The sequence below is a fragment of the Haemorhous mexicanus genome, chromosome 10, assembly GCF_027477595.1.
Source record: "Haemorhous mexicanus isolate bHaeMex1 chromosome 10, bHaeMex1.pri, whole genome shotgun sequence".
In the NCBI taxonomy this organism is placed as follows: domain Eukaryota; kingdom Metazoa; phylum Chordata; class Aves; order Passeriformes; family Fringillidae; genus Haemorhous; species Haemorhous mexicanus.
In genome coordinates, this window is record NC_082350.1 from 11,284,793 (window position 1) to 11,308,407 (window position 23,615).

At 38.5% G+C, this 23,615-nt stretch overlaps 1 long non-coding RNA gene across 1 annotated transcript in view; it reads right to left on the bottom strand.

Annotated features, from left to right (window-relative positions):
• Window positions 1-710: 710 nt before the first annotated feature.
• LOC132331467 (uncharacterized) overlaps window positions 711-23,615 on the bottom strand; it is a 111,088-nt gene continuing 88,183 nt past the window's right edge. Inside the window, exons 4-5 of the long non-coding RNA XR_009487594.1 lie at window positions 2,832-2,981; window positions 711-2,006 (exon numbers count right to left, since the gene is read on the bottom strand). This is a non-coding gene — a long non-coding RNA (uncharacterized LOC132331467). The remainder of the gene's footprint in view (window positions 2,007-2,831; window positions 2,982-23,615) is intronic.

Consider the following 23,615-nt stretch of genomic DNA (forward strand, 5'->3'; position numbering starts at 1 on the left):
ATTAGTTCAGGGGTAAAGGTGAAAACTCCAGGAAAGGTCCTCAGGCACAGTGTTAGAGTGTCAGTGTCACTGCCTAATTGGTGCTTTTCAGAACTTTACAGATTGGTTGAACATGCACAGGAGACAAGCAAACACAGAGAGGGGGAATAAATGGTCTGGAAATAGACCTACATGACTGCAACATTCCAGATGCTGTTACAGGGCAAAACTGAATGGATGGAAAACTGGAAAATCAGCTACATCTTGAGAATCACACAATCTCCTTGCTTATGCCAGGAATCTGTGTTGTGGTGTGCCAATGCCTGTAGAGAATCTGTCTCTTGATGAGAGCTCTTGACTTCCCTTCAAAACATTGGCAAAAGCTGATGTTTTTAAACTTACATAAGTAGACAATTAGATCTTTTATATTTAGTTCATTCTCAAGGAGTTCCTCTGGGATGTAGCAATGTCATTTCTTCTTATCTCCACTAGCATATGATAACCCTTATTTGGTATGGATGAAACTAATTGTCCAATTTTCTTAACATTCAGCAGACTAAAGACTGAAGAAAAACATTTTAAAATTCCCCCTGAAAACCCATGAAGAGAGAAATTCAGCACACCTAAACCCAGGCCTTTTTTTCATATCTTTGATAAGAGAATTGACATGAGATAATTTATCTATCTCTTAAGTTTTAATAGCGTAAGCTAGAGTGTTTAGGTAGGTAAATTTGTTGGGTTTAAGGGTATTCATGTGGTTGATGAATGGAATTGCTCTGTGTGCTTTGCTACCTCTGAATCTGGAATTAAAGGGCATTGTGTCCAGGCTGCTTTCTGAACAGGAGTTTTACAACGCTGCTCTGAAGTAATCTCAGCTGGGGCCAGATGAATGTAAAGCTTCCCGACTGATCTCTGTCCTGCAGGCACTATTTCAGTTCTGGCAGGACAGTGTACTACACAGGGAGTCTATACTAGCATTCTTTTTGCTTTTATTTTAATGTCAGGGGTAAAAAAAAAAAAAAAAAAAAAAAAAAAAAAATCAATGCATTAGGAGCTCTTTGAAGCAATGTTGATGTTCTGAAAGGATTATATTCTTTTTCTGTGTCAAGGATATTAACATTTCCAATTATGCTTCCTGTCAGTGGGGACAAAAAAACCACTTTTTACCTAAGAGTTTCTGCTTGCTGTTGCAGAAGAGACTTGTACATTGTTCCCTGCCATGGGGATTCTTTTTTCCATGTCATTTGTGCCTGAACTGGGTAGAAGTCAAGCTAGAAGTTGATTTCAGTCTGCATCAGCTCCATTTTGAGTGCACAGCAATCTCATTGTTAACCCTTCTACTTCTCTGAAAAACCAATAATAACATTATACTGTTTAATAAAACAGGAGTGGATTTTAAATGAGGAAGATATAGTTTTCTGATAGGTAATAGGTAACTGTTGTAATAATTAACTGATACAGATGTGTCCCATAAGTAATCCTAGTTAACAATACTTGTTTTACACAGTCCTGACTTATGAAAGCTTGATAAATAATTAAAGATCAGTCTTGACTACATGAGCACATGATAATGAATTTGTATTTTTGATTTGGACAGCCTATATCATGGCAATTGCATAATGCTAGCAAAGGGCATAATCAGAATTAAATACCTTAAGGCAACAATAAGAGCTCTGCCATAAGCTTTGTATAAATTGCTCTTCAAGGGAAAATGTGACCTTTGTGGAAAACAAGCTGTTTGTTCATTTATAGTCAAACAAAAGCACAGAGGAAGAGTAGTTAAGCAGGTTTACAGAAAATAGAGTGACGACAAGAATAGCTTAGTTGAAAAGACACTTTCCAAAGCTAAAAAGAGTGATGGCTGAGGAATAAGGGTGATTTGAAAATATATGAATTCTTCTGGAGTCCCTTGGCTTGCATATGTTTACTCCCAGCTTGAAGGTGGCACCTTCTTCAGGCAGAAACAGAAGTCACATTTATTGCTGTCCTGTGCGCAGATGGCTCTGTGTCCTGGGCTGGCTTTGGACCTGTCAAAAGGGATAAGGGGCATTTCATTTGGAAAAGTACACCAGGTGAGATACCCTTGTGGTTTCTTATGGCCTATCTCATTATTTAAGCTTTATAGCAAGGCAGTATTTTAGCTGTTATATAACTATTATGGACCATATTTGAGATTTTATGTAGCACATGCTTATGTGCTGCTTTAACAAAGGTAGTGCTTTATAGATTTACAGAGGGGATAAATAATAAAAATGTGATAAAGAGATATAACAAGAATATATAGAAGAATATAACAAGAGCAAAGAGATGATAACAAGACAGAAGTTGTGTGTTCTGTCTGGACAGTGTGTCAAAGCATGCCATGTAAATCTTTGGTAAAAATAGACACTGGAGCTCCTTTGCCTGTATGGCAGAGGGCAAGAAGTTTGCAGAGATTAATTGCACAGGCAGGCAGCTGGTTTTGGTTTCTTGCCTCATATTTGAGCCAGGTCCAAGCAGCTCCTGGGAATTACTTTAGCAGCCTGAAGCTCCCTGGCTGCTTCTGAAAAGTGAGATTTGATGAACTTTTGAGAGGAAGAATGGAATGAAAACCATTCTGATCCTTCCCTGGGTTACTCCTGGAAGGGCCTACTCATTTCTCAAGGTGTCAAATCTTTTGCATAGATTATGATCCAATTTTCCAGAGCTTTTTCTGACACCATTCTCAGAGACCTCACAAACATGTACCCTCCAGTAGGCTAGCTGGAGCAGTTGGTGTAGCTGCAGTGTTTGCTGGAGTCTGCAGCTGCAGACTTTGCTTTTCAAGAGTGGCTTGGATAGACTTAGGATGTTAAAGCTGTGAAGTGTCATACCTGCAGGTGTGCTGTCTTCTTTCACATGGGTGCTCTGCTGCTGGGCTGGTGCTCATTGCTTCATGGCTGTTCCCAGCATGACTCACTGGCCATCTGTAGCCACGGCACTCTCAGAATTAGCAAATGGAGGCAGTATGACAACCTTGCTTGCTGTGGGAAGGGAAAGCACAGATTCATAAATGACGGGTGTGCTCAGTTCCTTCAGTTTACGGAGAAGTACTTGCTGAGAAAGAATTGCACAGAGAGTTTTAAGGGTTTTATTGCCTTTCTGGGCTGAAAGCAAGACTTTTATTTGAATAATATACAACTGGTAACTCAGTCTTTCAGAAGGCAGTTTAATGAATACTTCATGTCCACCCAAGAAGGTACAGCATTGTAGTCAAGGCTGGTCTTTCTCTAAGATGTTACAAGCATTTACTTTCTGCTAAGGAAAAAAAACCCTGAACAAAAAGCAATCAAAAATCACTGAAAACTGGCAAGCTATATGCATTATATGAGTCTAGAATAGAGAAATTTCTTAATCATATTTTAATAAAATACATGTTGTTTCATACAATGGGTTATAATACCTCCTTTGTTATGGAAGGAAAGCTGCTACAGGAGAACATTCTGAGTAATGGTCTTAATATTAAGATAGAAATAGTCACTGTTTCCTTACTCTCATTTTGAATGTGTGCTTAAATTACTAAGTTCCTTTTTCTCAGTTAAATCATATTTTATTCTTATTAAGATACTTATTCTGTGGAGACCCATGTTCCTACAGATTCTTTAGCAGTTGTAACAGTGATGCCTTCACCACATTAGGAGCACTCCTCCCTGCCTAGTAGGATCAAGTCCTTTACCTTTACCTTTGAAGACTTTTTTTTTTTTTTTTTTTTACTTTGTTTGACTTCAAGGGTAGCTTAAGTTTAGAAAGCCTTTGGCTGATTCTATATGAGACATGGAGATAAGAGTCTGTGTGAAATCAGAAGGAAAACAGAAGAGAAATGAAGCCCTGGAAATTGAAGATACCTTCTCTTAAAATCCAATTATCTGCTGGGAAACAAGAAACAAGAGGAGAATAATTGAATGGGACAGTACAGAAAGTCTATCTTTGTAGTGCATTGAGTGGACGTGTTTCAGCTGTCTGGCTGTTGCATGAGCATCATTATTTATCTGTTGGCAGCTTGCTTCTGACATTAACACTAAATTGGTCCCACAGTCTGTTGTCCATCATCTACAATAATTCAAAGATGTGGCATCTCCTACTTGGTCGCTTTTACTTCAAGAGCACAACAAACCAAACAACTGTATGTAGTCTAGTAAAATAACTCGCAGAATTTAAACATGTGTTTGCAAAAGCTGTTTAATCATTTAGGTTTTGCCTTGGAACAAAACACCTCCCAAATGAATTGCTTATAACTGTAAATTTTATTTATGACAGAATGGTCATGGGTGAAAAGAAAAGAGCATCTCTGTGCTAGTCTGCCTTTGTGAAGGGTGTTTTGAGGAAGGAGTTCAGTGAGTTCAGTTCTCAGAGTCCTAGTGCATGGGTCACTGTGAAAAAGTGGCAGGAAAATGCTGAAATCACCCCAGTGGGTGGGTAGCACTCAGATCACAGAGGCTCTGCATTAAGTCACAGTCAAGCTTTGGTCTTGTTACTTCTCTAACAGTTGGTTTTTTGTGTGGTTTTTTTTTTTTTTGGTCTCATCATGTTTGTCAAAGAGCTACATTTGCTATGATTTAGACTGTCAGCAGTGTTTTCATGTGTGGTAAATGGTATCAAAATGGGAACAACATGGAAAGATGCAGTAAAAGGGTCTCTTTGAAAGCTGTAAGGATCAGGAACAACAAGATTTGGATTTTACAAGGCCAGTCTTTAAAAAGATAGATTACAAGTTTTTCATGCCTGAGATACAGCACACTGGATACATTAGTGCAGCTGCCAGGGCTCTAGAAGCAGCAGCATAGTCATGTCATGGTGCAGAGGATGGCTCATCAGCCCTGCTGATGGATGCAGATATGCTGAGATACCTTCACCGTGCTGGTGGGGCTGAGCACAAGGATATTCTCAATGCTCTAGATGGGTCTGTTAGCCCAGTAACAGTGGTTGGAGTCCTGAGACTCGTAAGGCACAAGAGCAGGAGGGTCAGAAGTGTTTATTAACTGATGTGCAGAGCAGTGCCAACCCATGAGGAGCACTAATAATGCTGCTGAGCCTGAGCTAAGTGGTCTGTGCAGTGCAGTGAGCTGGCTGCAGCTGCCCCAGCACAGTCTCACTGAGCTCTCTGTACCACCCACGGGCTGTGGCTCCTGGGAGCTGGGCAGGGTTCTGCAGCACGGGGCAGGCGCAGAGGGTGGGCAGGATGGTGCCATCCCTCTGGCTTTGAGGATGTGAGAAGGCATTGGAAAATCAGGCCAGATGTCCCTCTAACATGGTATCCTGCCTCCTACAGCAGCTACTCCCAGCTGGTCCAGGAGGCTTGGGAGGAGCAGAACAGGGTCTGTTTGGTGACTCATCCCTGCGAAACTCCATCAACTGAACTTGCAGAGAAGATGCAGTGATCTATATTTACTGTATCCTAATTTGGATAACTTATTCACAAAGAAAAGCAGAATTTGAGGCCAGAATTTGAGCTGCCATCTCTGCCCCAAATGTGCTTTGGGAGCAAAGCAAATATAAGCTTCTCTTTTCTTCCCCATTGCCCCAGCTCCTTAGGTATTACAGGTGCCTGAGTATTTCAGAAATGAGTTTTCTGTGTTTTGTGAAGCTTACATCAAAATATACTGCACAAAACTTTATTTTATTGTTATAGATTCAGAACAGCCACTTGTTTATATAGATACTAAAACGTGACATTTAAATGGGAAACAAAATATCACTTCATAGTATGGTTGGCAGTGCTAAATTTTTAATAGGATAATAGATAAACCTATTGCTGTCATCTCACTGCTGATAACTGGAAAATGGAAGGATGGCAATTGTCAAAATTTTTAGCCATGTTGTTATTTTCATTGAACAGTTGTGCCTGTTCTGACCTGTGCTCCAGCTGCTTGTACCTGTCTAATCCAAACAAAAAGTAAGATTTGGAAGAATATGATACCTGCAGAGGTGGAGGGAGGGACTAATATCAAGTTGGTATATTTACTTAGTAAAAAGAACATTTAAAGATGGAATGTAAAGTATTTGACCAAAACACTGGTAACAAATCTTCAGTCTGAGAATAGATTTAGCATAAATAGTACATAAATCTTTGTACTACTAGTAATACCATGTTTTTGAAAATATATTTTCAAAGGAAGCCGCATGAGCCTTGAATTGATTTGATGACACACAGGTTTCCTGTCCCCTTCTCTGTTTAATTTAATGGATTTTACTGTAAAGAATAGTTTTGCTTTGCAACGTGTTTTAAAACAAAATCTAGTGAGCAGCATTTAGTTAATCTGAAGTATCGAGTTCTGAATAAAAGTCATTCATTTCTTAACCTGATTTAACTTTTTAGAATACATCTTTGGTATACTTGTTAAAACAGACTTTGATGTGCTCGAGGATTAAACCACAGCTTTAAGTATGCATTATAAAGATGATAAAGAAAAGTGCTAAGAGCAGGGTTACAAACTCCTCAAACTGCAGGGGATCATCTAAATTTTTTTGGATGAAGTTTGTCTCTCTTCATTTTGATCTAATGATTTGGAAAGTGAAGAATAATTTTAGTGGCTGGCCACAATGAGCACTGCGCAACCCAGCACTTGGGAGAGCTTTTTGGGAGGTGTAGAATAAGGACCCACAGTGGCTCCAAAGCTGCAGAAAAGAAGCACTTCTCTTTTACAGCATAACCAGTCCATATCTCAGCAGCATTTAAGATTTCAGGTGTTTCTCTCTCTTTTCCTCTTTTTAAATAAGTGAAATTGAAGAGCAGAAGAGAGAGAGACACAGGATATATAGTGGTCTTTTGTTCTAAGAATATAAATTATCATTTGCTTACATAAATGCAAATATTAAATAGGCACTACCTTTCCATGTTTAATAAAACAATACCTTGTTTTGGCAAACACCCAGTGACATGTTACTGGGCAATGAAATCATGCATTTTAAAATCTCTTGGGGGAGTAAGAGTCTTCAATATATGGCACTCAATCTTTATGCATAATCTTAAATCACCAAAGATAAAATGATTTCCTGAAGGACAGAAAAACAGTTGGGGTTTGCTGCCATATTTGCATCTCCATTTGGAACACAAATGATGCTGAAGAGTGTGTTTGCTCAGTTCTCTATGGAACTGCCAACCCTGAGCTCCTGTCAGGCCAAGCAGCAGTTGACTCATCCGACCCTGGAGGAAAAATTGCTTAAAGATTCATGTACTTTTAATGCTCAGCCAGGGGTTACATCTGTGCCAGCTCTTGGCTTGCTTATCAAAGATGGAGATGCTGTGGACCCTTTCTTTTGGTAGATTTTCCTGTTAAAAGTCTTATAAAGATCCTTGTATCATATTGACAGAAGCAACGAGACTGCTACAGAAAGGGAAAACACTGATGGGGGCACTTTTTTGCTTTTGGGTTGCATGCCTACATAATTTGATATTTTTACTGAAGGGACAGCGTATGTGACTTGTGTGGAGAGAGAAAACTAGTTGAAATGATGTCAGAATTAATAAGATTTAATAAACTCTAAAATATTATTTTGTAAAACCCTAGTACAAACTAACATGGTAATGTTTGTATAGATATGCCACTGCATACACAGGAACAATCAGGCTGACTTTCATGGAGAGCACAGTTTTGGTTTTTCTCCTTGACAGCCAGATAATTCATTCTAATATGTAAAATGGGGGAAGAACAACTCTCAGGGGTGATTAGAAGATTGGGCTACATAGTAAAAATAGTTGATGTAATGTGACCACATGAATATACATCTGTAATTCCATGTAGAGGCAAATGGACATTATTGATGGGAGAATTTTTAAAAGCTGGATTTTTAATAAACAGTCTTTAGTAAAGTCTGGAAGTCCTGGGCAGGGAAATGGGTACGGGTAGGAAAATACCTGGCTACACTGTCTACATATGTTTAAGCTCAGGCTTAAGAGGAGAGTGGTGGGAATGGCACACACTTTAATACTCATGGAGGAGAAAACTCCCTGTGTTAAAATTAGCAGTCTTAACTTGCGGGTTGTTGATTATATTTAGAAATATAAGCAAGGGCAGTGTGGGTCTGGAGCTTTTCCATGCATGCATTTTTGGGTATGTTAAAAAGAAGATTGGGACTTCCCTAATATAGCAAAAATTCTCTGAGATACAGCTTCATAGCCCACACTGGAACCACAGTATTGTGGCTAGGACAGCCAGCTAAATGATTCCATTTGAATTGATTCTCTAACTTGTCTCTATTCCTAGATCTCTTAAAAGGGAAATTGTGATTTTCTATGGATAAATTTTCTGCTATTCACATAAATCCAAAAAATTACTTTTGAACATTTTTGTCAATTCACATTTGGGTAATATCAATTGTAACTTGTATTGCTTGATAGCCCCTAGCTGGGAGATTTGTGAAAATTTTAAGCAGTGGATAACTGAAAGTGGCAAATGTGACAGTAATAGTTCGTTCCTACTTAGAATGATATGGTGATGGCATTCCTACTGAAATGTGGGCATTTTATTGTTCCACTCAGTATTCCTTTTGAAGAAATCCTATCTTGATGCAATAGCTGCTCTAAAGAGGACCTCAAACATGAAAGCAGAACTGTGTTCTCTTTTGATCCCATGGAGCTACTCTTCATGTCTGCATCGTGGCACAATTCTGAACCACTTAGCAATGAACCCATCTTCAGAGTATTCTATTGCTGGTGTTTCTGAGCAGCTGTGTGTTGGCTGCAAGGGACAAGTGTGTACACTCCTCTTTACAACCAACACACAGTTTTGCTTCAGCAATGAGGCATTTTTCTTCTTAGTATTTGAACACTGCTGGCAGCCTAAGGAATCTTTATTCTGCGAGCTCCTGTGCATGTGCTCAGAGGGATATGTAATACCCCGCGAGTGCTGATGTTGCCTCACAGTAACAGATTTCTTGCAGTCTTACAGCTCCTGTAGTGGTAACAAGGCCAAAGTTCTTAGCTTCACTTTTCATCATTTTTTCCCTTTAAATCTTGCAACACAATAGCCCTGAAGTCCGTTTGGTGGGATTTTACATTGCAGCTGAATTTCCTAACATTTTTGCCATTCTTGTGTTTTCTTCATTGGCATCAATTACATTTCATCCTGTTCTGTTGGGTCGCTTTCCCACTGCAAATACTTCAAGACTGAAGACTGAGTTTGTTTGTCTGTCAGAACTCCATGATGAATCTGTTTTGATTTGATTTATTATTCTGTTTTAATTTGGAGCTATGGACAAAAGGCTTTACTATACTTTGGTTAGATAAAAAGTCTCTTGTCAGGGGTGGTAACGGTTTTTATGCTACATGTGTAGCAGATAGGATGAGGACTCTTTATGCTTAATGGGAGAACTGAAATTCAGCCTCTTTGGAGTATTTGAAAGACATTTTGGTATTTGTGGTTTCTCCTAACTGTGTGAAACAATAAAAATGAACAGTTGAGTTTGTTGATGTCCATTCCAGGACAAAGGTCTTCCACGTATGATGAATCTGTGCAGTTATTGTCAGCTAATGAATTCAAATGTGCAGCATTCACAGAGAATTTTGAGCACCACCAGCTCTAATTGCCTTCTTAATCTTATTAATTATCTCCTTTTCTAACTTTTGTTTAGAGTCAGCATAAAAATATTCTTCCTGCTGAAATAACTTCATAGGCAAAGTTCAAGTGAGCAATTAGTGATTGCATCTGGTTTTGAGTTATTTTCCCAGCTTGTGGTAGTTCAGTTAATAACCTTTTAAAATTCTCATGTATATCCCCAGGCAGCTGTAGGTCTGTTTCCCAAATCTACTGCAATGTTTGAAGTGCTTGTCTTTCTGGGACCATCTGCTTCTCTTCTCCAAAGACCATAAAATCCTTGGCAACCCCTTGAATGAAACTCCTAACATACAGGAGTAGATGGAACGCATAAATAGAAAAACTATGGGAAGATTTTAATTCTGATATTAAAGCTGGGTTGCATTCAATTACCATTAAAAGCATAGATTTTATGCCTGAAAGCACCTTGGTGAACCATTATGTGTATCTGCAGTGCACATAAAATTCCATTCCAGGAATACCAGCAAACTTCTTAAAATAGCCATTTCATTATTCAGTATCCATGATAATCCTGATTCTTTCACTCACCAAAGACACATAATGCCTAAACAACATTGACTCTACACATTTCTTAAATTATTCCATGGACAAATCTAGGGAATTATTCAAAAGTATTCTTTCTTCCAGCATCCCTCTGCTAACTCTTGGATGTAAATCCTTGTTGCATGCCACTTGCCTAAAGGCTGAGGCTTTCCCTAGATGTTGGTTTCTTACTGGTATTATCCATCATAACATTCTGATTTATATGATTTTAAAGTTGAAAATATGATAAATCAAAACAGTATTTGAATACACAAACATAAACTTATGAAATAGAAACACAGGTATTGGTTAAAGGAAATTAGGTAGCTATTTAAGCCTTTGAAAAGTGTTATTTTTGCAAACACACACACACAAAAAACGTTGTTTTGAATCCAAGGGTTTTCACTGTGCTCTATAATTTTATTATGAGTTTCAGGTCAAGAGAGTTAACTGTGAATTGTCTGTTTAACTGAAGTATTTAGAGTACTTGGGTTGCCCAGGTTTTTTCTTCTGTGTTCCAGAAAGCTGATAAGCACTTGTTTTCCCTGAGGTGGTCAGTTAGCCACACAAGTTATGTCTATACAAATAGAGTTACTCAACATTTTCTGGTTCTAAAAATATGCTGCCTTTTCTGTCACCATCTTCAATTCTTTTAGGGTAAATAAGCTTTAAGATCAGCTGTTTGAGTTTGGTGTTTTTTTCCTGTTCCTAGAGATTATCAAACTTCAGCTATGCACTTACTGAGCTGCACCAGTAATTTGCTCTCTCTGAGAAGTAACCTTTCCTAAAAACTGTTCCTGCACAGCACTTCCTATTCTTAGGAATCCAGTTAACTTCAGATGGTAAAATAAAGTAATTTTTTGGTTTTCTCTTGTTACTTCTTGTCTAAATCCACCATGAACACGTAGAAGAATAAAGAACGCTTTCCTGTTGAGTTTATTATAAATCCATGTGGTTATTTGCTGCCAGCATATCCCCTTACCTGTGCTGAGTCCGTGAAACCCAAGGGTGGGATAGGTATTTGCATCCTTTGCACATTTATTTGTTAGGAGTACCCAGTGCTGGGCACCCAAGCTGCAGACAAGGCTGATGCCCCTGGCTCTCCAGCTTCATTTGTGCCTTCTCCAATGGAGCCAACACAGGTAATTCAGGTAGGTTCGATCCAAACTCTTACCTGAATGAGCTTTTCCCTCTTCATTGATTATCCAGGGAACCTAAGGAGACTAGAACCCTAATTCAGCCCCAGACAGTGCAATTATTTCTCTTATACAATTAGGGTGGAACATGATGGAAACACTGACACCTCTGTCTGTGCTTTTTAACTCAAGGATGTGTTTGCAGTCTCTGTAGATATTCCCAAGGTGGCCCAAAACTGGCCATTCCAGCAGTCTGAATCCTGCCCTTGACAATGCATCTGGAATTGGAATGTCCTTTGTCACTGGATGACTTAGGGACATTTTCCTCTTGTTATGTGGCTATTTGAAGCTGCAAAGCAGGTTGTTTAGATTGATATTTGTAACTCAAATGCTATTGGTCAATCATAGACTTTTGCTACCACTGGTTTCTTGCATAAACTCTGTTTATATACTTCCATGCTGTGTTTCTATCTACATATATATATATATATATATATATATATATATATATATATATATAGCACAGCATGGAAGTATATGGAGTTGTTAAGCTTGTAATTTATGGCTGGTTTGCTCCTGCAGCATCATCTAAGAAGATATTCCTACAAGTCTAACTGTATATTCTAACAATTCAGTTGTATAACCAGGAGTCAGTAATGCAGTCAATGTCCTGGCTTGGGCCCATAGGTCCATATGTTAAGGCATTGCTTCTCAGAAAAGCTCTGCTTCCCAGTCAGGACTGTAGCCAGATCCTTTATATTACAATGTCCGTCTCTGACTGCACACCCTGTGGTGAGCCATGCACAGGTGTGCTTTGATATGCATTTCCACTGATGATATAATTTGGCTTTGAATTTGAGCATGCAGCCATTTGTACTTCCTGTTCCTGCTCAGTCAGGTGTGAGATTGCTACATACCTCTCAGGGAGTCTGCTTTTATTTTAGTAACAGCCTACATTTCCTTATCATCAGCACTCTATGTGGCACAACTCAGAAGCAGCTCTTCCACTGAAAAGCAGACTTGTAGCTTTGCTACAACTTACAGATAAAACAGTGACACAGATGATTGGAAGAGCTGCTTCAAGTACAGACTCACAAGGCTGCCTCTACCTCATAGCCATCCTTCCACTGTCAGCCAATGTGACCCTATTCTTTCAGTCTCTGCAATCTCTTTTTCAGTTTTCGGAGAAGTATTGCCTTATTAAAATATTTAAACAATAATGTATCATAAGAAATGTACTGGATGAAGAAGGACTCCTTGGCACTTACCACATGCCTTGAAAGGTATGCCACCCTCCCCACGTCATACTTGCTGATCTCAGTCTGAGTCTGTGGTTTGTGTCTCCTGTATTATACGTGGGATATGCCTCTTGCCCCTCACTTCTATTCTTGATCCTTTTTGTCCTTTATCCAATAGTAATTTTACAAACAGAGGTTGGTTTTTCCAAATACATCCTCAATGGTCACTCTCCTTCACCTAACTAGTTTGCTCAATGGATTTGTTAAAAAATGTAAATGTACCTAAGGGTGTGCTTTCTGGAGGCCTCTCTAAGCAGTTATAAGATTTTGTAAGTGCTTCATCTAAAGAAGCATTCACTGCACCTTTATCTTGTGAGCCTTGCAGGTTTCCCAGATCAGAGATGACAGCCCTAGCATTTGCCATGCTCTTTGCAGTCATCTCCTTTCTGCTTGTTCTTATTTGGCCTCCCAGGGGGTTAGCATACTTGTCCATGTTCATTAGGGAGAGAGAAGATTTGGTAAAATAATAACCCTAGTAGGCTAACCTCCCTGTGTTTTCAATTATATTGTTGTCTAATAATGAAAAACCTGGAATTATTGTAAAGAAGACTGCACGTTTTTGCCTGCTCACCAGACAAGAGAGAAACAAAAACCTGTAAATGTCTTCATCCCTTGAACATTCTCTGTGAATTGATACCCTGTTTCAAGACACTGAGGAGTTTCCCACTCTAGGCTGCTAACATGCCGTTGCATTCATGAAAATGAATGCCCAGAGACACAGGCATGTCCTCTGGAATCAGCCCACTCTGATAAACAAGACACATTTCCATAACATAATAGGCAGTGTGGGAGCCTTGGGAAGGAGATGAGACTTAAAGTCACATTTTTCTCAGTCTTCTATTTCAGGTTTGACATAACTTTGCTTTTCAAAAACAGGCTTACTCATTTCTTTGATTTATCTGTATTATTCAGTCTCTAGACCTTGTTTGTGGTTCCTTATGCAAAATTCAACATTGTTGCTAAATTTGTGGCTCTTATGTTTGCATTTAATTTTTGATCAAATACTTTTTTTGCATCAGTCATATAAAATATTCTCAAAGGGCAGAATTAATATTTCATTAGTATGTTTAACTACAGCTGGTGTTAGTGATCAGGAAAGTATTTTTTTTAGGAACTGTTTCATTATGGTCAGTCTGGTCTTTATCCAAAGTCTGTTGAGTGCAAAATTCCCAAGGATTTCTTCAACTGATGAAGTATTTTCAATTCAGTAGATATCTTGATAGAGCACACTTTTTACCCTTAAATATTCATTGTCATTGGAGATCTTACTGACCTCCAGTGATAACATGGGGATCTGCTTCAGAATCTATCTTTTCACTGTGGTCCTTATAACAAGAAGCCCTCTGCTCTGTACTGCAAAAGTCTTTTCATGGAGTAATTAGCACTGCCTAGACATGTGTATCCTGCAAATAAATATGTGTTCTTACCTTGAGTCCTCTTGATTTCAGAAGATCAGCATGAGCAGCAAGATTAGGTCCTTGAAGAATCTAATGAACTTGTTTCATATTTTAAGTTCTAATCTTTTTCCTTCAGCCAAAAATCTCTTCAATTTTCAGCTTTGCTGGATGGTTTTTGATTCAAAGAATCTTAGGAAATGTGGACATCAAAAGGAAAAGCAAACCAAAATATAATGTACAAATAGACTAGTGTTTCTTGATTAACATTTTGAAATATTCTGTATTTTGCAGTTTTAGAAAATCCCAACCAAAGCCAACTCTGAAGACTTTCTGAAGAACTTTCCTGACTAGTAGTGCCCAATTTTGTCTTTACTGTCTAGCAGGCATCAGTGTTGGCCAAAGATTCTTTGAGTGTAAAGAAAGAAAAGGTCAACTTACAAAAAAATTTTTTTTTTTTTTTAAATCCGTCATCAGAAAAGGCAAACTCCCACTCAGAAAAGCGTGGTTAATTTTATAGAAAGTAAAAAATCTGGAATTGGTTTCTCTGAACTAGAATACCTATACAAAAAAAAAGTTTCCTCTTTCAGGGATTTTCCATTCCAGTTAAGGACACTGGCAGTTTGTCTCCCAGTGAATACATTACCCCTCATGTTCCTGTGCCACTCTTTCTTATTTTGGTGTGCAGTGAAGCTGGTGCCAGCACAGCCTGGAACTCATCCCACAGTGACTGTGCATGGATGGCAGCAGAGTCAAGCACAATCTTTCCCCACACACACAAACAATCCAGGCTCATCTTGGTGACTCACTCAACAAGAGATGCTACCAGCTCATCTCAGTGATGGAAGATTGTAATTATGCTAAAATTGATTAAATCAAGCTCTGAAGATCCAAGAAGAGCAGCTGAACTGTGTGAAGTTTTTGGTTGAACAGTGTTCATCATGGAGTCACTGGGCTCCTCTAGCCTTGGAGTACTTGGAGCATCTGGCTCATGTACTCAAGAACCAGCTTCCATGTTTCTCCCATAAGGATCTTCACTGAGGTCTTATGTACCTCATTTGGCCCAGTTCAGACATGCTGCTACTGACAGAAGGATACCAGACTTACCTGAGCTGTAAGTGCAGCCAGGGTGGGAGGAGCCATTGCTGTGTGTTGTAGCGTAGCTTTCTCTAAGGAAGGAAGTTTGTTGTTTGTGTCACTGCTGTGTGTCATTTGTGTTCAAAATGTATTTTATAATGGGCTGAGATACTCAGGTGCATTTCTGAGGGTTTTCTTTCCACTAGGTCTGGTGGGGGTTTTCATGTTAGAAAAGATCTCCACTGAACTGACTCTGCAGCACTTTAAGCATAAACCAACAAACAGCTGTTAATTTTCCATCAAGGCTCCTCCTATGGCATTATCCTATCATTTTTTGAACTGGTTGTATAATTGATTATGTCCCCCTTTGCTTACATTAAGTGTAATCTTTCCAGAAAATCTGTTAGATAGGAGGCATTATCATTGGGAAATACTTGGAGATTTTATTTAGTACAGTCAAAAGTGTCAAAACAGCTAATTGAACACTTTCATCTCCATGACTAATGAAAGATTAAGTTATTGCAAAAATATGTCACAGGAATCTACAAATTTTAATGGAAAATAGCAACCTCATTAAATCTGAAGGCAGTTAAATGCTACTGTGAGAAGTGTCTCACTGCAGAGACCTTTGCAAATGCATAAGGAGAGTGCCATCACTGTATGTTTTGGTGCCTTGAAATCATAAAGTTTGTCCCTAGGTAAATTCCTCAGGGACCTGGGACCTCAGCCTGTTTGCCTGCAGGTATCCAGGTGGATTTCTGGTAGGAGCAAAGAAGAGGTTAGAGAGTAGGAGGTTTTATCCAAGAAAGACAATTCAGTGCATGTCAGTGGTAGTGCAATGGTAGTGAGTGCTGTTTAAGAGGTAGCATCTACTCTGCTGTTCCACATGTATATGTCCCTAGGATTTCTTTCTCAGGGCCCACAAGGTTTAATAAAACCCAAGTCTGACTCTGGATGTTGTAGGCATTCCTTGGAGAAATTGTGCACTAATTACAAATCTATGGTGCATTGGCAGCTGTGTAAGCAAGGAAAAAATCAGCCTTGCAAGCAAGTTCAATTCTTTCATCCTGTCTGGAAATGTGTCCCCTTACTACTACTAGTAAATCTCATCACCTTACCCTAATACACTGCTGAGCTCTTCTCTCTTTCATGTTCCTCTTTGTTTTCTTCCCTCTCTCCTGTCTGTGATGCCCAAAATTTGTAAACCATGTGTGATTCTTTCCTAGGAACATACCTCTGCCATCTTTTCTTCTTTTCCTAGTGTGTTCTGGCAAAATGCTGAAGAACCTTGATTTTTGTATGAGAACTGAGTTTCCATTCTTTGCCACTGAGTGACAGAACAATGAAGGGTATTATCTTTCTTGTTTATATGGGGAAAAACTGATGTAGATTGTAATATTGTTTAGCTAAGTTCAGCTTTCATGAAAATGAGTGGTTGGTTTGGAGGCAGAAGATGGTTTAGAGTTTCAAAGAGAGAATGGGACTGGTACAGATAGTGCAACGTGTACTCCTTCCAGACTGACAGAAAACACATAAATCATGCAAATGCTGTAGAAATAGAGTGGAAATTTTGAGTTTTTGAAAGAAGTGTGCCCATACATGCGAACCAAATAGAAAATCTATGGCATAAGCCTATTTCCTCTGCTTAGCTGCTGCCTTAGTCTGTGATCCTAAGCCATGCTTGAATAGAACAATTTCCATGGCAAGATGAAATTTGGTAAGCTGTTTATTCTTTTTAGCTGCCTCTTGGAAAGTCACATTGTGATAATCAAGACATAGGCACGGATTTTAAGTGGAATTCCTTTGTTTTCAGTAGCTTTAAATCAAGGCCATTTTGAGAGGAAAATTTGAATGACGTGGAAGATATAAAAAAGAGTCAGAGGTGGAGATAAAAGGGAACTCTTCTCCATTCCAAAGCTATACAACTCTTCATATATTACGGAGGGTAGAGACTTCTGATAGATTTCCTTTTTGCTGTTCTTCCTTAGAAAGAAAAAGGGTGAAAAGTTTGAAAAGAATTGTCTAAAAGTAACTCTTCTAGCTACTGTTTGCTTGCAAAAAGTGTATGAGCCTAATTTTCATTTCTCAGATGTTGTTTACTTAATCCTTCTTACTTTTCACCCAGGTCAATTGTTCAGCTACTGTGGGATGTATGACAAATACTTTTAATTCTTTTATCTTACCAATTTTTTTTTTCCCATGAAGTCACCTCTAATTTTAGATGTATGTTTGATTCCTTTTTATTTGTCATTCTGTGTCTAATTTAGTTGCCTGCCAGCTCAGATGTGACATTTCTGGATTATGCTAATGTATACTGATTTTCTCAAATCCACCCACAGCCAGTTTTGCTTCCTCTGATTGACAAAGATGCCTTCAGATCTGCTGATCTGGCAGAACTGAACTCAGGTCATCAAGCAGTTTGGGACCAATGTTATTGGGTCTCCACCTAACAGCAGAGATGAGTTGCAGAATGGCAATGATGTAACTTCACCAGGTAACAAAATGGGAAGAAGAAATAAGATTAATAGCTGATCTGAGATAACAAAAGCTTTTTGATAACCACATTACCTACTTGTGTAAAGATATGAGTGCAATGCACTTATTCTTGTAAATATGACACTCTGAGAAGAATATGGAAACAAGTATTTTCAATCTTCTGTGGAGTGAGATATTGACCATCATTTATTCAAAAATTCCTTCCTCTTTCTTAGAAGAGATCTTATTTGGCAGAGTAGATTATTAAAAATATAACGTATTTGTTGCCATGTAGGAAGAAACTAGAAATTTTATTCCTATATAAAACTGCAATGTGTTGGTATAACCTCTCAGAACAGATTGATAGGTATTTCTTGTGGGAATTGCTTTAATTTCTGAGTAGAAATCAGAGGTGTGATCTGTGTGTGCGCATACACACAAATGTGTGTGTGCATATATATTTCCAAAAAGCAGGGTGCTTCCTAATTTTAAATGAGCTTGGGCGTTTGGTTTGATGGGTTTTAAAGATTTAATACATCAAAGTGTTCAATGTTTGCTGTGAGGAAATAATCATATTTAGGTCACAGATAAAAGAGGAGGGCTGTTAGATATCCTAAAAGCCAGCAGATTTCCTGCTCCAGTGACAGCAGAGCCACTGGCAGGAGCTGCAATGTGACAGCTGATGGCAGGAAAGCCTGAGAGTGAGAAGTGTCCTGCTTTCCCAGGCTCTTACGTCTCTGGCCTTGGTTTGCTAACCCAGAGTTTATAAGCTGCTCCTGAAAATTAGATTTATTTCTAATTCAAGAAGAAAATGCACAGGAAATTATTGAGCTCACTTTGGATGAAATTTTGCTCAGATTTAGTTGTTTTGCAGACCAGCTTCTAAAAATCTCTAATATTGTCTGTAGTCAGGAATAAATTTTGCCCTTCATAATCTCACTTGAACCAGTAGCCATCAGCATGGCAAATTTTCCACATAGCTGTACCCTAAGGTAGAAATTACATTTGTGCTTTTACTTGAACTAATTAGGAGTAAAGAATTTTCCTTTTGCAGAATGAAATTTTGTTTACTGCCCTGAGGTCCAAGCAAAATAAGAGCATTTGTATTAGTGCCCTTTTAATGGTATCTTACATAATACTGATTTATTTGGTCTGAACATCACTTTGCAGACTATTGACAAAAAAAATCCCTTTTTAAAATAATTTGTAATCTATGGAGAATAAGAATGAGGTCTTGAATATCACATTAGACATTTAAATGAAGAATAATGAAGAAGATTCCAAAACATAATCTTGATAGTAGCTAGATATTTTTTGCTTCATTACTTCCATGCTGGGCTCTTATTAAACCCAAATCTCTGAGATTTCTGAGATTTTTCAGGCAATTATCATTACTGTTAATATGTGTAACTTCTTCACCTACATCAGCTCTAGCCAGACATACAGTAGCCAAGCCCACGTGTGAGTAGCCCAAGGTTGCAAGGAATGTTGCAGTATTCCTGAAAGCTATGTGCCAGGGATACAGATCTAAGCCATCAAACAAATGGATCATGGATTAGAAAACCATGATTCCTTCTGGAAACCTTAATAATACTTTATTTTCTTGCACTTTGTTCGTGCAGTTTTGTTCTACTTCTTTAATTGAGAATCACTTCTTGGTTTCCCTGGAGTTTTTGTGAAGGGTATGATCAAGATTAAACTCCTCTCAAATTCTCAAGTTAAATATAAACAAGCTAATGAAAATGGGTTTAAAAACCTGATGGTTGAATTTCTGTCTTCAGGTTCTGAGTGAGGCTCTTGGGACCCTCTGTGAGGGGTACAAATGTGGCTGTCCTCGGAAATGGCTGTGTGGGTTTTTCTGTGCGTGTTCTGTGAGCACCTGCCTGACTTCACAGGCTTCACAATGAGGTACAGAACAACATTTAATCCAGGGGCTAACATCAGAGTATCACAAGATCCATCTGACAACTAATACCAGAATTTATTGTTTTGCTTAAAGTTTTAATTTCATTTTGCGTAGGTATTATTTTTTTTGGCCATCTTGATATAGTAGTATCTCTGAATGACATCCACTGAAAAAAATCATCTTCCGTTCCCAGCTGTATTTATTTGCTATAATGTAGGTGGCTTTCAGACTCATGTGCCACCTCTAGCCCCCACCCAGATTTTTTATACTTCTTCTACTTAAATGAATTAAAAGAAGTTACTCGAAATGTTGTGTGTTGCTGTAACCTCCTCTATGTTGGCCCACTTTAGGCAGACTTTTGACCCATATTTGGTAGTTCTGTGATTTCAAGATAACCAGTGCTCCTAAAACCCCTTTTTACCATGCAACTGATTGAATTATGTTTAATTTAGCTTACTATGACCTCTTAGTTAACTATACTCTGCTAAAAGCCCACCATATGCTACCATGAGACTCAGCCTTGAGAAGTCCAAAAATCAGGTGTTATAGACTATTTATTTATTTATTATTATGTGATTCAGAAGAGAGATCAGTAGTCAAACTGCTTCTGGATCCCAATACAGGGCATTAAAACAATTGCACAATGAAAGGTTCCCACTAATATTGATAGTTCCAAATGTTAACAGCTGCTCTCTTGCTTGCCTTCCAATTTGCTTTTTGCACCTACTAGGCAAATCATTTGTTCGGTGCTAAGGGCAAATGGAAAAAATTCTAATCAATATGGTCCTGACGAGTGCTTCTGCTTTGTTAATAGAGGAGCTCTTGTGTGTTTTCTAAATTGAAATAACTTTTTGTTGAAATTATAATGCATGAGATATTCTCCGAGTGAGAAACACCCTGTTTAGTTGTTTTAATGCTCATCCCAATAATATAGTTTATTTCATTTGCTGTGAATGATACTTTGGCCATATGTAAGCAGTGGAACAGTACAGGCCCAGGGGAATACCATATTTCCCATTATTATGTATGGCTTGCACTTGAGCTGAACTCTGTATTTTGATTGTTGCTAACTCCTAAGGAAATAAAGATGCAAATTTTAAGATGTTTGTCTAGTATTTTATGTCAATGATCAACTCTGGGTGTGCATGCCTGTTAGGAGACTGGAATTGGTCTCTTGGGATGTTTGATTGTTATTTTTGGCTGTCTCCCTGGCCTGTCTCCTGCTGCTTCTGAGACAACAGGGATTTGCAGCTGCTATTGAAAGAGCATATTTATATCTTGCAGTCTGAGCTGACTACAGACCCCGTGACACCTTTGTCAGCTACCTAATGGAACAATTCTCTTTGCAGTTTGTATCCAGTTCAGGATACAGAGAGGTTCTGTTTGATGTCTTCACTCAGATGCTCTGGGTACTTTTGAATAATTGTGCTGAGAACACAGTGAGCACTGTGGGAGGGGAAAGGGACTTTATTTGTATTTTTCCTGTCATTCATTCTTTTGCAGCTCTAATGTTAGACCAGTGGCAGGCAGGCCATTTGCAGACCTGGTTTCTCCCAGGGTTAATCAGGATATCCACTGTCTGCACAGAAAGTTAACAGTGAACCCAAGCCATGTCTTAATCTTTCCATAAATCACTGATCAGAGGCTCTTACCAAAGACTGTAGCATGCTGGAGGGGCTGTGTCTCGTGTAAGATGATACAGTTTCCTGATGGTGGAAGCAATGATATTTTAATTGCTAGTCTGTCACAAAGTCAGTGAAAATTCTCTTGGAAACCAAGAAAAAACCTGCTTGATGCTAACATTTTATCCAGAAAAGGTGGAAGTTCCTCAAAGGAATAGTCTAAGTTAAGGCCAAACACCCTGAACACCCAAAACTAGAATGTCACTGAGACTGCACACTCAGGCAGGTGCTCTTTGCTGGGCAGAGGTGAACATCCAAGTGGAAATTGGTGAAACTGGAACAAGGTGAATGGGAGTTTGAAAAGAGCAGCCAGGTGGAAATAAGGTTGTAGACCTCATCAACACAGCTGCCTTGGTGAGCTCTCTGTTGTACAGAGGAGCAACCCATTTTCCAGGAGCATCAGGGGCAAATATCATTCCAGGATGCTTGGGAGCAGCATTTTTAACATGATGAGTGTCTGTTTTGCATATGTTGTAGTTGTCAGAATATGAGCATATTGAGGATGAGATCCTTAATGCTTTTAACCCACATAGTTATAAGTGTTTCTCTAATTTAAAAAAGTATTTGGATATCAGTTCAATGGTATTCCACAGGCTAGAGAGAGGAAAGGATAAGGTACTATGCTAAATACTTCCTAAAAATTAAATGTGATTTAAGTGCTTCACTCTTTGTGACTAAGGATAGATTATTCAGAAAAGCGTGCCCATATCTCAGTGTCTCATAAGCTGCTTTTGCTGGGAAATATTTGATAACTCTGTCTATCCATTAATAATTTGTGATTTCTGGTTGGGAGTTGTCTCACTGTAAGAGGTTAGGATAATAATTCTGTTCATCCATAAAAGCCATTGTTGATACCCAAGTTTGCTCTGCTTGTTGTCCTCTGGACTACTTTCATCTGAAGGGCCTAGAAGCCCAGAAGGATCAGGATGTATTGGAAAGCTGTTGAGCCTGAGGTACCTGCTCTGCAGACCCAAAGGAGGACTAATTTCCAATTGACTACTGCCAACATCCCTCTTTTTTAAGCTACAACTCTTGCTGTTGTGCCTTATATTTCATGAGGTATTAAATATGCCTCATTCTTACAAGAGGAAATACATCTGAAATTCTAGAACAATGTAAAAAAATTGAAAAAAAAATATTTGCATATCACACTGTTTGCTGGATTTGAAAGACTAAACTTCTTATATAGCACATCTTCCTGCAATGTGCTACTATTCCCTTTCCTGTTTTCCAGAAAAGTTCAGAGAGAGCTCTTGAAATGAATTCAAGAGAAATGTCACAAGCATGCTTTTCACATTTCTGCTTTGTAGTTCCTGGATGTTTGGCTGGCTTTTAAATTTCCCATGGATAAATAATCCACCTCTTCTATAAGCACCATTTTGCTATTAATAATGAATTGGAATTCAGGGAGGTTCACTCAGAATTTTAAATGGGATGTCTAGTCAGAGCTATAAAATCTTACAGCCAGGGGATGTAATGCAAGCATACAATGAGAGGGGAAGATCAGAGTGACACAATTTATTCTGATAATTTTCTTTTTTTCTGTTAAGACCTATTAGCCTGCCATTTAGGTTTACTCTAGATCTGTCTCTATAATACTATTTAAAATATATATATATATGAGGTCAGCTGATAAAAAATGCTAAACTTACGCAAGATGAAAGGTTGTTGTAAAGATTTTTATGGATTACCTTTTAAGATTGTAACCCACAGCTGCTTTTTTTCCTTTTGTGTGCTGTTTTATATTGCTATGATTATGGATGTTGATGTTTTGTAATGTGAGTCTTGAAAATACAGGTTTATTCTTTAAGAACATACTGAACCTCGAGCCTGAGAAGGTGTGTAAATTACCATATTTACAAACATTGTCATCAGCATACAGAAGTTTTACATCTCCAAAGTAATGGCAGCCCTTTTCCCCCAGAAAGCTTTCACCTTTTTCAGAGCATTGCCATGGTGTAGTCATATAAGATACAAGCAAAACAGGGCTTTCTGGAGAGGTAGTATCCTCTATTATATGCAGTTGGAAAAATGAAAAAAATACAAGATTTTTGACACAATAAGCAGCAAAAACATCAGTGAAATGTCTTCTATGTGATAAACAAGCTGTTTCTGAATTTCATAGATTGTCAAGTGCTTGGCTCTTTCATGATGGAAATTTTCTTCAGCACTTAACTCAATCAAAACTTTTCTTCAGACATTTTTGAACAATAATGATATATTTGGGGAAGGAGTTCCAGTAACATAATTTTTAATTCTAGCCAACCTGTAGATTGGCTGGTGACACAAGAGATCAAAATCAAGTACTCAGGATCTGGGGAATTCAGGAAAAGTCCATGCCTGTAGCAGGGACCAGATGGATGGTACCAGATGGATGACATGGTCAGAGTGACCAGGTGGACAAGAAAGCCAGAGAGGCAGATCTGACAATCAATTGACTTAGAGGGCTGCCAGACCAGTTTGAGTCCTGGATAGGACCTTTTGTGTTCCTGCAGTCGTGATTAAGACTCAGCACATATGGTGGGGCCAAGGTTTATAATATGAGGTGCAGACAGCACAAGTAGAAGGCAGAGT